This window comes from Astatotilapia calliptera, chromosome 9 (assembly GCF_964374335.1).
Source record: "Astatotilapia calliptera chromosome 9, fAstCal68.1, whole genome shotgun sequence".
Taxonomy (NCBI): Eukaryota; Metazoa; Chordata; class Actinopteri; order Cichliformes; family Cichlidae; genus Astatotilapia; species Astatotilapia calliptera.
Genome location: NC_137430.1, coordinates 28,650,511 through 28,665,831, shown reverse-complemented (window position 1 = coordinate 28,665,831; position 15,321 = coordinate 28,650,511). Strand labels below are relative to the sequence as shown.

The window sequence follows — 15,321 nt, the reverse complement described above, 5'->3', positions numbered from 1 at the left end:
TTCAGAAGCTTGGTAACAAAACTAATCCATTCACCCTTTCATCATTCTTCCCTCTTTTTGAACATCTGTGCTACTGTACCGCTCCAGCTTATTTTTAACTTTCCGTAAGGCTCTTTCATTCCATCTCTACTGTAGTTTTAGCCTCTATCTCCTCCTTCGATGCACATTCAGTTCATTCATCGCTCAGTAGAGGCCATAAAAGGAGCCTTGTCATTTATTGAGAAATTAAATCACACAAACTGGCATTCATCCCGGGCACTGGTGCATGGAAATGATGTCACAGTTCATAAGCGTCATCTGGAAAAGTTTGCAATCAGTGTCACAAATTAAACCGCGGCGTCTTGGGGACGGATCCTTTCAAATTAGCAGCTGGAGAAGCCCCCGCTCCTCGTTAGGCCCATTTCCTGTGCTGGAAATGTAATTTGAGAAACCTGAACGGTGTTGTGAATTTGGATTCCAGCGCTCGATGCTCATCTTTCAGAGAATCCTGCTTCTGATAATGGCAAGAAAAGCCGGTCAGCTCCTGCGAGGACGCACCTGCCAATCTAGTATCTTATTTGTGGGCCTTACAAGAGAGGCGATAGCTTAATGGGTTTGATAGTGGGGAGGGAAAAAAAGCCCGCATCTTGAGAAACTAGAACCTCGACTCAGGCTGTCGAATGAGGTCTGAATGCCAAACAGTGGTCCTTTAAAAGCAGATAGGCATTCCTCTCCTTCGGCATGACTTGTTTGAAGCAGCGACAGCACAGACGTGCTGAGAATTGGAGCTACGGAAAGTTTGTTGTGCCCCCTCCTCTGCTAAAAAAATACTCACCACGACCTACTTTTGACAGCCACATGCGTGTTTCTCTAAGCACTCCCTATTAATTAATGCATACCAAAAGAAATTCCAACTATTGATCGGAGGGTGCAGTTATCGCTGAGGAATCCCCAGTGGCACCTACACCATCCCTAACTGTACCCTGTTTACAGCTTGAAAGTGTTACTGGCACAGTTCAAAACGTGACCGGTGAAAGTCACACACACATACACACACACACGCACACACTAAAATCTATGCCTTACCTTTTTAACTTTATTCCTCCTTCTGCTCGTTTTTCTCCTCCTTTTATCTCTTTGTTCTTCTTTTCCCTGCGCGCTTGCTAAATTTGCCTTGTAAAAGTTGTGAGAGCTTTTGCCTGCAGTGAATCAGCTTCCCTAAAGTCACCCCGAGTCCACACTCCGTCTCTCACTGGCCTCTTTGTAAAGTTTCCCTTCTCTCCATCCGTATATATAAATAAATATAGATCTTCTGGTGCTGCCTGTGTACTCCGTCTCCACTGCTTTCTGCCTCTCATGCCTGTCTGCACACTCTCATCCCGGGTGTTGCTTATCTGGGAACCCAATCAGACTAAAGGACCAATTGTCCCTCTCTTTACAATCAGTGGGACGACCTCCCCCCGGCTCCAGCGTAATCCAGCAATCTACAACCTTGGTCAGTGGGTAGAGAAGAGGTGGAGAAAGAGGATGGGAGCGGTGGGGGCTCTGAGAGCAGGACAGGGGTGAAATTACAGCGGGGGGGGGGGGGTGCAAAATCAAGCAAGCAAAGGATGAAGGAATGAGACGAGAGAGGCATGAGGTAGGTGGTAGATAGTATGCTGTGGAGGGGCGTGCAACCCATTTCATTTCGGGGTATTTGCAAGTGAATAAAGTGGCCAGTGTGGAGTGGAACAACATGGGCTGAGTGTGGCAACTGCCAGGGGTGCAAGATCACCGACTAGAAGCAGAAAAAGGATGGAGGACAAAGAGGAAAATGCCGGCAAACCTGCCCTAATGCATTTTAATGAGCCGGTGTTGTACACCGCTGGATCTGTAGAGGGATTTATGGGCATGAAAGATGAAGCTTTACACTGCATTATATTCCGCTGCTCGCGCGGTCAGAATCAAAGCAATTAGTTTTCCAAATTGGCAAAAAGAGCCAGAAAAAAATCGGGCGCACACCAATACACACAATAAGCGCAGCGGAAGATTAGTCATGGTCACGGAGATCTGATCCCTGTTTAGCGCCGACAGAGAGAAAATAGCAGCGTTTCATTTAAGCAATCATGGAATTAATGCAGAGGTTCTCGGAGTCGGGTCTCTTGCATATTTCTCCTCAGGAGGAGGACAGCGAAAGTGAAATCATATTGGAGATGTACTCAACCATGTTTAAACAGAAATGAGAATATATTGCACAGAAAGTGTTCTAGGCAGCTGCTTGGCTTCCTATTTTCCTCTTTCATTACACAGTTTGAACTGTTTACATATTGTATTTACAGACAAAGTAAAGTGATGGAGCAAAGTTTATCCACTGTTCCCTCTGGGACAACTTTGCTCTTTTTTTTTCCACTCGACAGCCCTTTGACTCTCCTTAATCTTCCTGACAGAGTAATTTGGTGTGTTGTACAGCTCTAAAAATACAGATGAAGGCTGTTGTCACCCACCGAGCCAGATGGTCAAAAGGTTGCACTTCTCCATCGGTTCAATATGTTTTTTCTCTCTCCCACTCTGTCCCTTTCAATATGTCTTCTTTCTCATTTGGCAGGTCATTCTTCTTCACCACCGACCCCTCTCCCCTCCTTTGCTGCCCTCCCCGTCGTCTTTGTCTCTTTGAAGACCTGACTGGTTAGCGCCCCGGCCAATCTGTTAGCGAATGCTTGACTGGACCCCCGGAAAAAAGGCAGGGGCTCCCTCTTTGTTGGAGAGGGTGGCATTCAGGCACACTGAACAACACCTTCCATCACTGTGGCAGAGCAGAGGATAATAATTGGCAGAACAAATTGAACCTATAGGACTTATGGAAGGGCCTCTGTCTGTGTTGGTGGACGTCTGGAGAACAGGTCCCTTTGGGCACCCGTCACAATGGCCCAGACCTGCTGTTTAAATAGATTGGATACAGCTATGTTCTGCATGTTGCCAGACTTTGGTTCTGTTGTGATATGCGGGATGTTATAAGGATACGCTGCTTTTCATGCATCGGATAAAGTACGCCTTCTCTAAACGTTTTTAAAAGCCGTGACGTGTTATGTCACCTCAGTGCACCTTTTGCCACAACTTACAACAAACGGAGGCGTCCGTGAGGAAAGCGGATGTCATGGTTGTTAGACTTGCAGAGAAGTTAAAGGTTTTGGTACCACACCACTAATCGCTTTATTGATTGTTTTTCAGTCTTTCGCCAATCTTTAGAGAAGCAACTCAAAACAAAGCTGCATTATTGATTCCTCCTTTTGTTGCTTGCCTTTTGTTTGTCTTACACACAATGACATGAAACAGTCACACTAGCTTTGTTCTTGATTACAACATTTTACAATCACCTGACTGATGTTGCAATGAGTGACAACCCCCAAAATTATAAAATGCAGTTCATCAATTGGCCACCAGGAGCTGCTTTCAAAAGTGAGTCAACCCCTGACACCTATGCTAGCTAATATTCCACTGTAAAAAAAACTTTCTGGGCTGATTTTCTTATTCATCCAGTTTAAATTCGATCAAGTATTAAAGGTATGCAACGTAAAGCCCCGTCCACACAGGAAGCTGTTTGCTTGCTGCGCATCACTTTGTATCTAATGGCTGGTCTGCAGGCGCCATCTCTCATGTATTTACCACGCAGTCACATGTCGCACTTCATGTTTCTGTAATTATTGTGCAAACAAGAAAACAACTAAATATATTAGATAATACAAGGAGATATTATGAGCACTCACGGGATAGTGATTAGGTTGACTGCAATTGAACACCACATTGTGATGACACAAAACAACCAAAATAAATAAATAAATAAAACCAAATTTCTCTAAGTTAAAAATTACTGTTTGGTTTTAATAGTGATCTATTAGTGAAAGGGTTGGAGCCATAGGGGGTTCTTTTTGTTGCTTTAGTAAAAGTGCTCTCCAGGAGAAATTGGCTGCATCCATCTCTCCGACTGCATCCACACAGCACTATCTTTTGTGTAAGCTGAAGAGTTCTGAAAACAACTTTTCAGATAGCCCAAATATTGTTTCTCAGAAAAAGCCTTCGGTTGGCTGGGAGACAGACATTCACAAGGCCACCCTTCTAGAAGGGAAAGTAGAGAAACCTACACTTGATAAACCCTAGTCTTCCACATTCAAACGGCTCTCAATACTGCCATGCTTCAGAGAGCCGATTAAAAAATAATGACAAAGCTAAGGTCCAAAGAAGTGATGGAAAAAAAACCATCCCGGGAAGGTAAAACCCGGCTTCTTTACTCTCACTTATCATGTAACAGCTTTCAGACGGAATAACCTAAACAAAATTCAGCCAGTCTCACTCAGCGTATCGCTTTGCCACCACAACCACCACAAGGAGAAAGCATGAAAGAGGGTTAGGTTTCAGAAGAACAAGATGAGAGAGCTCCAGAGAGAGGGAGCAAAGCCTCCATGTCATCTAAGATAAGAGGAGCAGCTCTCTTCCCTTCTGCCCGAGATTAGAAATGGCATGGAGCAGAACAAGCCTGAGTACAAAGAGCTCTTCTGTGTCTTTGGGGTGCACAGTCAAGCCTTTTCATGTCTGATTTTGGCTACGGGTCGAAACAAAGGGAAATTAGACGGGGAAGTCATTGTGTCTTTGTAGAGAGAGACACACACACACATGTGAAGGAGGATTTGTGTACGCAAGCCAAGATGCGGTAACCTTTACAGTAATTGGTAGAAAAGACAAAAATAAGATGTTTGGCCTTAATTGTGAGGCATCAGAACTGGCACGGGGTTGAAAGAGTGAACCGTGACATTAAGTGCCTGCCTGCCTGGCTTCATCTGGCTTCCTGCTTCTCGTGCTATTGTCTCAGATAAGCTGCCTCTTTCCAGATCCCATTTTCCCGGTGACCTTTTCACCATTTCCCCCTCTCGTGTCTGAGCTACGCCACCTCAGCAGGGTATTGACTTTCACTCCACCGTGTTAAACTTCACCATCCGTGTACGCCTTGTTGCAGAGACTCCGCTGTGACAAGAGGCGGCATTCTGTTTGGGATAAAAGGCTCCCCGGGCTGTTTGATGAGGTATTCCAGCGGGAATAGGCAGCGACTTGGCCTTGATGAGCTGACAGGAGCTGAGGAGACATGGGGGCCTCGAAGCAGCAGGACCACAAACCTCAGGAACAGTGTGTCTTGCTCTGATATTTACCCCTCCTAGTTCTGTCATTCCCCATAACCCCTACTCTGCGCTCTGTCCCTGTGACCCTGTCTGCGAGGCTGAATTTGAAAGACTGGAGCAACTTTTTGAAGTAGGAATTAAGGATGAGCACATGCGTTGTGACTGATGCAAGCAACAAACGCGAATGCGTGCAAAACATGAAATGCCTGAATTATGAATGTATCCAGTCTGCAATGCTACTCCTGCTTAATTATTTACACGAAGCCAACAAAATGAATATAGAAAGAAGAAAGGAATACATGCTTCTCCAAATGAAAAATAGCATCCTGTTCAACAGTATTTTAAATCACACGCTGGCAGCATCTGGTAACTTTTGCATAAGCATAAAAAATATTTTCTTCAGGACTTAGTGGAAGTAATAGACACACATCTCTGGTTAAGAAATTCTCACGACGCTGATATAAGCATGTTTGACTGAGTCTGAGTCCTGATCTCCCCTTCCTAGAGTAAACAAAATAACAATTAGGTGTGCGCGCTCCATTACATGTTAGGTATGCCAGAGGCAGCGACACACATGACAAATGCCTTCTTTTGTAGGTTTCTGTGTGTTTGTAGTTCCACACTGATCCACTAATCAGAGAAAAAGAAATAGTTCAGCGGGGGTTTAAACAACACCATCCGCCACTTTCTTCCGCCTTGAAACAAACTCTGCTTATCATAGTGATTCCTTTCAAAGCTTTGTGCATGAAAAGTTTTTCGGCAAAATAAATGTGATGAATCCAAAAAGAAGAACAGAGAATCATCTTCTAAAACTCGTGCTGCCCAGTCTTGGCTGACTCCTCGTTAGTCGGAAAAAATGAAAACAATTAGGTTGGTTATGAAGTCCTCGCTGAAGTCTAACTCGTGAGGTCTGTCACAGCATAACATTTTTTACCCCTGTCACCTGGCAACTAAAAGCTTCAAAGGACCCGTTCATCTCAGAAGGTCTACGACCCAAAAAACCCGAGCTGTGCCTGCTGCTTTATTCTAGCAAAGAGACTGTCTGGAGGTCAGAGATTCTTGGGCTGCAGCAGTGAACCCTTTTACCAAAGAACATGACTTTTTCATCAGTGCACTTAACAATTAAGTTGAACAATCCCATTTTGGTGACTTTTCAAGTTGCTACGGAATAAAAAGGTACTCGCATATTTTATATGTGTGTCTGGTTTCGTGTAGCTTCATAAGCAACAACCAGCCTCTGTGCAGCCTTGCAGTGTACGCCAAACGGCATTAGTGTCAAACTTCCTGCACGAAAAGGGGGGAATAACAAGACACAGAAAGAGGTAAAGCACAGATAACAGTAAATAGTGATGCATCAGGGAGCTGAATATAATAATCAGCTATAAATTAAGGGATAATCATTTCAGCTTGCATATAGTGAAGTCAAAAACCCTCATACAGATACGTTTTCAAAATTGTAAATGAGCTACCAGTTTACAACAGTCACATTTGGAGCTTAAAGGTAACACTAATGTGAGCATGCTGACATGCTCAGGCTAAAAATACCAGAAATGTCTGACTCACAGTCCAACTCAAGTCACAGGTTAATGTAATCTGTGATGTACAGAAAGAAAGTGATGGATTTTGTTGTCATGGGTTGGCAGTATTGCACAAACGAATAGGAATTAAAATCCACTGAGAAGTCAAGGAAGCACCCACACAGTCAAATCCGGTACAAATTCATCTTGTTTCACTAAAGTCTGACCAATAATGTATAAGAAGTAGCAATTACCTGGAACATGAGAAAGTGCCCATGAAAGTAACAAATGCGACTTTGAAGACCCATTAGATGATCATTGTGTATAAGTGTGAAATTCTTACCAATCCTGTGGGAGAAGTAATGTTTTGTGAATTGTGGACGGAGAAATGATGCCTCAACATCATAAGTGCTCATCAGCCATTTGGCTGGATGAGCTAAAAATTTCGTTAATTAGGTAGCCTACTAAGAGACCCTAAAATTTAGCTGAATAGCACAAAGTGGGCAAGCCCTAAGCTGAACTCAACTATGAAGTGAGTGACTGAAGCGACTAACAATGGAATCAGAGAATATCACTGCTTGCCATAAAGGGGTAGCGACGCAATTGTAGATTGGGATACATGCTATAGTTAAACTATATTTGAATGGATGCACAATGTGACGATAAAAGGGGTGAATCTGACTGAAAAATCAAGGATTCTACCCTCACCTTTGCTAATGACTTCCTGTTTTTTACGCTACATCCACTATTTTTACTGTCTGTAGTAAAATTGTTTTTATACTCGTAATCATAACTAAATCATCCTAAAATTTGGATGTTTATTCTCAAATTAACAAAACAACCCTAATCCGGAAAGGGACATGAATAGATATAACATTTTATGGTTATCAAGTAAAACAAAATCAGACAAAACAATAGTCACTCAAATTTATCCTCTGGGGAACATGAATGTCTGAAGCAGATATCATAGCAAGTCACTTAACAGTTGCTGAGGCATTTCTCTTCAAACCTGAAACCTATAATTGTGTGATTGGGAAATCACTAATAACCAAAATCATTAGGGTTCACCCTCAGGGGAACATGAATGCCTGCACCAGATGTCATGGTTATCTATTAGAAAGTTGACCTTTCTATTCATGGCAAATGTCAACCTCACGGTGGCTTTAGGGAAAATGTTTTAGGATTACAGCACTCGTTAGGGTTCACCCTCTGGGAAACATGAATGTCTGAAGGTTGTGGGCTAAATGTCTGAAAGGATAACATTTTCATTGCTTGAGAAGCTACTTTGGCTAAAAAAGAAAAAAAGTTATACAAGGACAAATTTAATCAGGACTATTTCATTTTTCAGTGTAGTTTTATGTATTTTGATCTAGGTGCTTCTTATAGCGGATTATTGGATTGCTGGGTTTCTATCTATAACGTAGGGCTTAAGCTTACCCTTTAAAAAGCCCTGACTTGACTATTGTTGTGAATTGGTGCCATATAAATAACTAATGAACTGAACTGGCAAGAAAGCTGCCAGTTTCTTTCTATTTCAGTGTTTTCAAGACAAATTAATATGTTTTTGGCAGTCTGTTTCAAGTTGTAGTAAAAGGTTTTCGTCTAGTGCATACTGAATAATGAATTTACTGTATAGTTACACTGATTCTTACAAAGAGAAAATGGAAATGGAGTGAACAGGCAAAAGTGAAGGAGCACAGGAAAACAAAGGTTTGAAGTGCTGCTTGATTTGTGGAAAAATCTGGCACCTGTTTTTCTAGCTGATTTAATAATGTTCCCATTAACTCCATGCCCGGTTGACAGCCCAGAGGTTGGTGACAGACTGATCTGAAATCATCTCTCTCTGACTCTTCTAATGACTCTACTGCTGTGCTCAGCTCTACACTGAAGTAGGAATCTGGGCTGCTGAATCTGGAGGCGTAGCTGAGACGTCACCATCAGTTATTTCTAAAGAACAGTCTTTTTTGTGCTGGATAGACAGCCACGGAAAGCAAAGAAGAATTTTAATACCTCATTTACGGAGCTGACAAAAACTATCCTGAGATGTGGAAACATTTGGTATTGACGAACGTGGAAGAAACCAGGCCTACGCTCCTAAAGTCAGAATTAATTGCCATCACTTTGGCTGCTGCCATGAATGAGTTTTTTTTAAACGTGACACTTCTGGGACTGATCTTGGCATTATCTGTAGGAAAATTAATCCAGAATTCATCCCCCGTGCACAAAATGGGATAATATGATACCTCCACATTCACCAAATTGACATCTTCGAATTTAGTAGAGATGCTGAAGTCAGGGAGTCAGTGTGACATGGCCTATTAGGAGCAGAATCGTGTCAGGGGACTTTAAAGTTCATTGGAAAAGTGACCCAGTGCATGAACCATCTCCTAAACCTATTTCAGTAATGGTAAATTTCATTACCTATAAACAGATCAAGAAAATGCATCACAGAAAGCACATCAAAGTTTTGCACTTTATTCTGCAGTGGAGCATCAATCGAATCTAATCTCAAAGAACTCCAAAACTCATCTGTGTTTATAATCAAGCAGTCAGGAAGCCCATCAGCTAGTCTGCCTACTCATGGCAGCAGCGGCGTTTTTCAGGGCATCTAGGTTCTAGACGTCCTGTTTGCTTAGTAATGGAGATAAATATGAAAGAGCTAATAAAAACCTAAATTACTATCAGATGACACAAGTGGTTTTGAGATTTGCTTCTGATGAAAACATTCACACTCATAATACACTTTTCTTTTTGCAAGAATGCAAATTGAAAGACTACAAGTGGAATCAGAAAACTTAGGGAACTAAAATTCTTGGCCATTTCCCTTTGATTCCACCATATATGCAGATATTCATTCATAGAGATGCTTTTTTTTTGAGAATTATTTGGGGATTTTAGGATAGTAAAGAGGATAGACAATGGGCAGAAGGTAAGGGTGATGACAAACCTAAACTCTGGCAGTGAGAACTTTGACCCTTTAGTGAGCTGTAGGTTTGCTATAATGACATGCTCTAGTCTAGACAGTTTTTTCTGCAGTATAAAGATTACAAAGATTACTTTTTTCTCTCTTGGCTCTTGATGGAGGCGGTCGCACTTTTCTCCATCTCCCTCTCCCTTATCTTTATCTTGCTTGGCTTCTCATGTCTTTTGTATAGTCTCGCTTATTCTCTAACCCTCAAAGAGTTTCTCAGTCTTGTTCTCTAAAACCTAAAGAAGAATTATGGATTTGATCAACTGGTCTCATAACGGAATTGACACCCTCCTGGGCTTGGGAGAGCCCGATTGTCCTGCGGAGACGTTTGCTGCCGGGTACTCGATGCTCGGTTGCGTCGTGTGTCTGGCGACACTCTCGATGGAAGACATTGAACGACATCTACCATTTCGGAACCACGATAACAGAGTTCTGGTTGACTGGAGCTGGCTCGGACCTGGCTTAGAACAAGAAGCGGCTACAGCTGTTCAAAATCTCATAAGGCTGGCTGACATGATAGACGATTGGCAGGGCTGTGAGTACTCAGACTGTGTTTTGAAAGCAATATGGATAAGATCTTAGAGAAGAACAACGGGAATTGAGAGACTTGGTGACCAGTGATGGACATTAGTCCAACTGGAAAAATTGGATGCAGTTGTTCGCACTAAACCCAAACATTCACCATCTTCACTCATGCGGCTATCCCACTGGCACCAGCTGAAGGCCTGCCAAGGTCGAAGCTGGCTGGAACAACAAAATTCTCCATGATAACAGGATTGTTGTCAGAACTCTTTGTTCCTCCTTCAAGGCCATCCGCGTTGATCGAAGATTGTTGACTTGTGCTTAACCGGGTGAAGGGACACTTTCTCTCGGTTGAACACAAAACACACACACACACACACACACACACATATGTATGTACACTGACACAGACCTAAACTCACTCCCCCATCCCCTCCAAATGCCTTCGAAGCTTATGTCTTCTATGTTGTGAGATGTGATGATTCATGTGCTGAGGTGTTTTTTTCTGTTCTCAAACTGATCCCCCTGTTGGAGCTGAGTCTGGGGGGAGTTCTTTTTTCTCCCCGTCTTTCCTCGTGTTGTGCATTTTCCATTGTTATACCCCTCTGACCTGTCTTCCCCATGTGATGTTTGTGTAATGTATGTATGGTCGGAAGGGTAAGATGGCGCTGGCAAGGCTGGCAGCCTTAACCCAATTTCCCTCAGGATGAATAAAGTATTATCAATCAATCAATCAAAGACCCTGTCCTAAGAGTTTATCTTGGGTTTCTTTCACTCCTTTGTTTTCTAGGGTAGTTACAACACTTGTTATATCCTACTTTAAAGGATTGCTTCCTAGCTGACTTCACCACAAGGTTTTGTCTTGTTCTGTGTGTAATCCCCAGTTCATCGTCAGTGTTTATGTAGTGCTGTCTTTGTCACAACGTCTGCTCCTGGTCAAATTCCTTTGTGGCGTTTGAATTCCCTTATTGGACTCTGATGCACTGGACTTATTAAACGTAATTTTCTGTTGCACATTCTGCAAATAAAAGTTGAATCTTTGCTGAATTCCAGTGTTTTCACCTTGCTGCAGTGACAATGAAATTACATGCAGGTGTAGTTCCAGGAGTAAAAGGACAGAAGTAGTTAGGTTTTTAATTTATTTGGTGTTCAGAATTGTCTAATATGTTGTAAGAGATGTGAGCTGGCAATGGATAGTGCATTGAATTTTATCCTAATTTAATAAGTGCTTTGTGAAGATGATTTATAGGAGTTCAGTAACACTATCCTTCCAAATCCAATTGCAAATGAACACCTTTGACAGACAGTGACAGTAAGAGATGATGCACCTTCCATCAAAGCCAAGTGGTCTCCTACGAAACATGCAAGTTATTGTGTCTTTGTTGTCCCCTTTGTATCTTTTGTTACTTCAACAACCACTGCAGATCTTCGACTCTGTCCAGTAATCAATTAGATTATCTCTGCTTTCAGAGCAGCTGTCGTCAAGAAATATTTTAAGCAGAAAAACAAACTCAAGTTTGCTCATAGGTTCAATTCCCTCTACAGCCAGCATACGTCCATCAACAACCATGCGTGCTTTCAAAGTGTCCTTGAGCGAGACAACAAATCCCAAACTGCTCAGTCATGCAATATAAATCACTGTGAGCTCCAAAGGATTTCATTATCTCCATCCCTGATATTATGAAGCTTAAAACAAAAGAAGAACACAAATGAATGTGTGTTTCTTGTTTCAAAGGGGCACTGGGCTATTTTTTTTAAGTCAAGTGGATATGAGGACAGCTGAACCTTGCGTAGCAGCCTTCAGTCCCGGAGCACGCCAGACTAAGCTTTGTGCCGTAATGCAAGGCGACACGCCAGCGGAGATGAGAGGAAAAACAATTGACAGAGCTTTTGTTACATCTTTAATTACAGGCTTTGTGTTTGTCTTGTTCAAATGAGGGGCCGTGGGGAGAGGGAGCTCTCTCAGTCTGATCTGCTCTAGTGTCTGTGAAATAAATGGCCAGACCTCCTATCTCCTCGGGACTTATGGACCTCTAACAAAACACGTGGTTGGAGAGAAGGTGCTGTATATCAGAGCAAGCACATTCTGCAACTCATCTGCTTCGGTGCATTTTGCATGTATCTGCCAACCTTCGCAAGAAGAGAGTGTGGATGTCTTCGAAGATGAGGCCCGCACGGAGAATCCACGAGGCGTGAAGTGTACCTGGGAAGCTGGGGAGGAAAAGGCATGCAACTGAGTCCCCTGTATATGCAGCGAGTTCTGGGATATGCCTGCTGGGACAGGTATGGGATCTGGGTTGCTGCCGCCAGTTAGATCCAAGGCTGTGTCAAAGCAGATGATCCGCGGCTAATATGCAGCTGTCTGACCCTATTACCTTTAGTGGCAGGGCCAGGCTGCTGCCGCCCAGAACTCCTCCAGTCCTTCAGAAGAAATTTAGTCTGGCTTTTAAACATGCCTCCATGCATTCTGTACAAGTATTTGTATCTGGATTGAGGGTTTAAAGTGGACTGCAGCGATCCAGAACATCACCTTCAGTTAATGAGTAATTAAATCTGATAGACAGTTTAATACAAAACATTGTCAAGCGAGCCATGGAGGAAATAATGTCACCCCAGGCCCTACCTGCACACTCTGCACATCATTTTTTAACTTCTCATCCCTGTCATGTGTCAGCAGACGCAAATATAACGAAAGTTGTGGTCACAGAACCTCAGAATCTAGCTAGCTCAGCACACAACAAAGACACAGTTGCTGTATTTTCCAAGGAGAACTAAAGGTTAATAGGGGTCGGGGTTACTTTAATTCGCAGCAAACTTTTAAGCGTTTTATATCAGATTTGACTAGATAGGCCTGCACATGCAGATTTTATGTCCCGCTGAAAGCAAGTTAATTTAGTGCTTTAAATGCATTTTAGTATGGGTGCTGAGTAACAAGAGTAGCTTCTGGAAGGGCTCTGTTAGGGGACATTAATTTGAATTTAAGTTGGCAATGTTCTTTAGTAACGCTTGCCAAGGTCCACCTTTATACTAGTTTTTACTGGGAACTGCAGGGGCTGGAAACTAGATGTGATTGCTCATGTAACACCTGCATACATCATGCAGTATATATATTGTAGAATCCACAAGGATTAGTAAACCCCAGAGCAGCAGCAGCAGAAACAGCACAGGTCAGCCTGCCAACAAAGAAAATCGGCTGGAGCTAACAGTGGAAATTATCTTGCTTATTTGTAATTCAATTTTCAATTAAATTTTATTTATATAGCACCAAATCACAACAACATGTGCCTTAAGGGACTTTATATTGTCAGGTAAAGACCCGACAAAATACAGAGGAAACCTCAACAATCATATGAGCCCCTATGAGCACGGGGGTACAAACAGTGGGAAAGGCAACAATGGGGAAAGAAGAAAAAACTCCCACCATTTGTAAGTACCCAATTCTCTCTCAACTTTAACTTCTACTTGCTCCAAAAAATCTCTTTTGTTTAATTTGTTTGGGTTACATACATAAGAAAATGTGGTCTCGCTCTGCATCTACACTCAGAGCTTTGAAGCTGATCGTTCATTCCAGACTAACTTGGGTTGGTAACCCTCTAATATAATTACTACCAGGTCATATGTCAATCATTGGTATCCTGTGTGTCAAGACTTTGCAGAACATATTCCAAAAGCCAAATAAGTCTTCTTTTAGATATCATACAGTTGTGATTATGGCTGGATACTGAAACTCAAAAATCCATGATAACTTCACTAACTCTTCCTAAGCAAAACCGAGCATTCAACTGCACCCAAAGAAAACAAGTCAAGTCACAGGAGATGGACAAAAAGTTGAAAAAGTAAAAAAACAAAACAAAACAAAAAAAACCCAGAAGTGCAAAGAAAGAAGAAGAAGAAAGTAACAAAGATATGGAATAACACAAACATTAAAGAAGAAACCAGGAGTATGAGACTTTCCCAGTTCATTTTTGTAAATGAAAAACTACTAATAAGGTCACATCAGTGAGATTCAACAACTATGCCTATTGCTAAAGTGACTGCTAGCAAACTTGCATCCAAACAGATTGAAGATATTTGAGCATTTATCAGCTAAAGAGAGAGATATCCCCCTTAGGAGTTCTATAATCTGATAGTGATAAAAGAAGAGTGAATGTTGGACTCAAACACGACTCCTTACGAATGAACGATAATGGGGCCCATTCTGCGCTTGATATGTAATCAACCCACTATTAGCCGACGTGTTCACCTGTGCTGTAAGATCAACTTTCAGGTTTAAAGTGCAGTATCAGCTGACATATTTAAGCAGATCTCCGTGTCAAAAATCAAGTTTAGAGACCATCAACCTTGGGTCAGGGGGTATTCCATTACTGAAAAACATTGCGCACGGAGTGGGAGTAATGGGCAGTTAATGAGAGAACCAGCACCTCGTCTTTGCCCCTGGGGCCTTGTAGCAGATTAATGCAGCCATGCTAGATGCTATAACTAACTAATGAGCACCTTTTAAAAATACATTTATCTGCTTTGTATTGTGGCTGATGCAAAACCTTGCAAACTTTAAACCTTTAAAACTCCATACAACTCAAAATGAACTGAGATTAGACTTCTCCCTAATAATCTAGAGGAAACCAAGAACTTTAGCTACATATTTAATCCCCTTTTTTCAAGTGCAATTTCAGTCATGTTTTTTGTAGTAAATTATAGAAACCCGTCACACACATTTCTTCAGAGAAATGTATATTCCTTGACCAGTTGGAGAGTAGTCTCTGAATCATGTTGGCAGTTCCAATACTAAAGTAGCTGGTTTGTTTCCATGGGAGCAATCCCATAAAAGGTTCCTTCAGTTCTGGAGAAGAAAGAAAGACTTCCAAGTCCAGTTGTCTTCAACTGAAGTACTCTGTGGTTTGCCCTATGTCTCATCAGCTCTGTCTCTAAATAGTCTTACGTCTTCCCTCATCAGTTGTCAGATAATCTGTTTGCCTTCTATGTTTCCATATATTACTGCTTGTGCTTATTGATTTTTTTGGTCACTGTGTAATTGTATGCATATGGATCGACCATAAACAGTTTGCCTTCTAGTTACTAACTTACGACTTACTTTTTTCACAAAGGTGATGGAGAGTACAAAGTTAGATTAGATTTTTCGGGAGGTGGAGTTGACATCTCAGTCCTTGTGGAACCTGCGTGAAGC

The 15,321-nt window shown here is 42.1% G+C and overlaps 1 protein-coding gene across 2 annotated transcripts in view; it reads right to left on the bottom strand.

The window, feature by feature from the left end:
- LOC113029391 (cadherin-20) overlaps window positions 1-15,321 on the bottom strand; it is a 93,940-nt gene that overhangs the window by 34,095 nt on the left and 44,524 nt on the right. Inside the window, exon 1 of one of the 2 annotated variants that reach the window (XM_026180243.2) lies at window positions 1,066-1,347. The exons of the other annotated variant lie outside the window; for it this stretch is intronic. The gene's annotated coding sequence lies outside the window, so the exon portion shown is untranslated. Of the gene's footprint in view, window positions 1-1,065; window positions 1,348-15,321 lie in introns of those variants that run through there. 2 annotated transcript variants of the gene reach the window in all.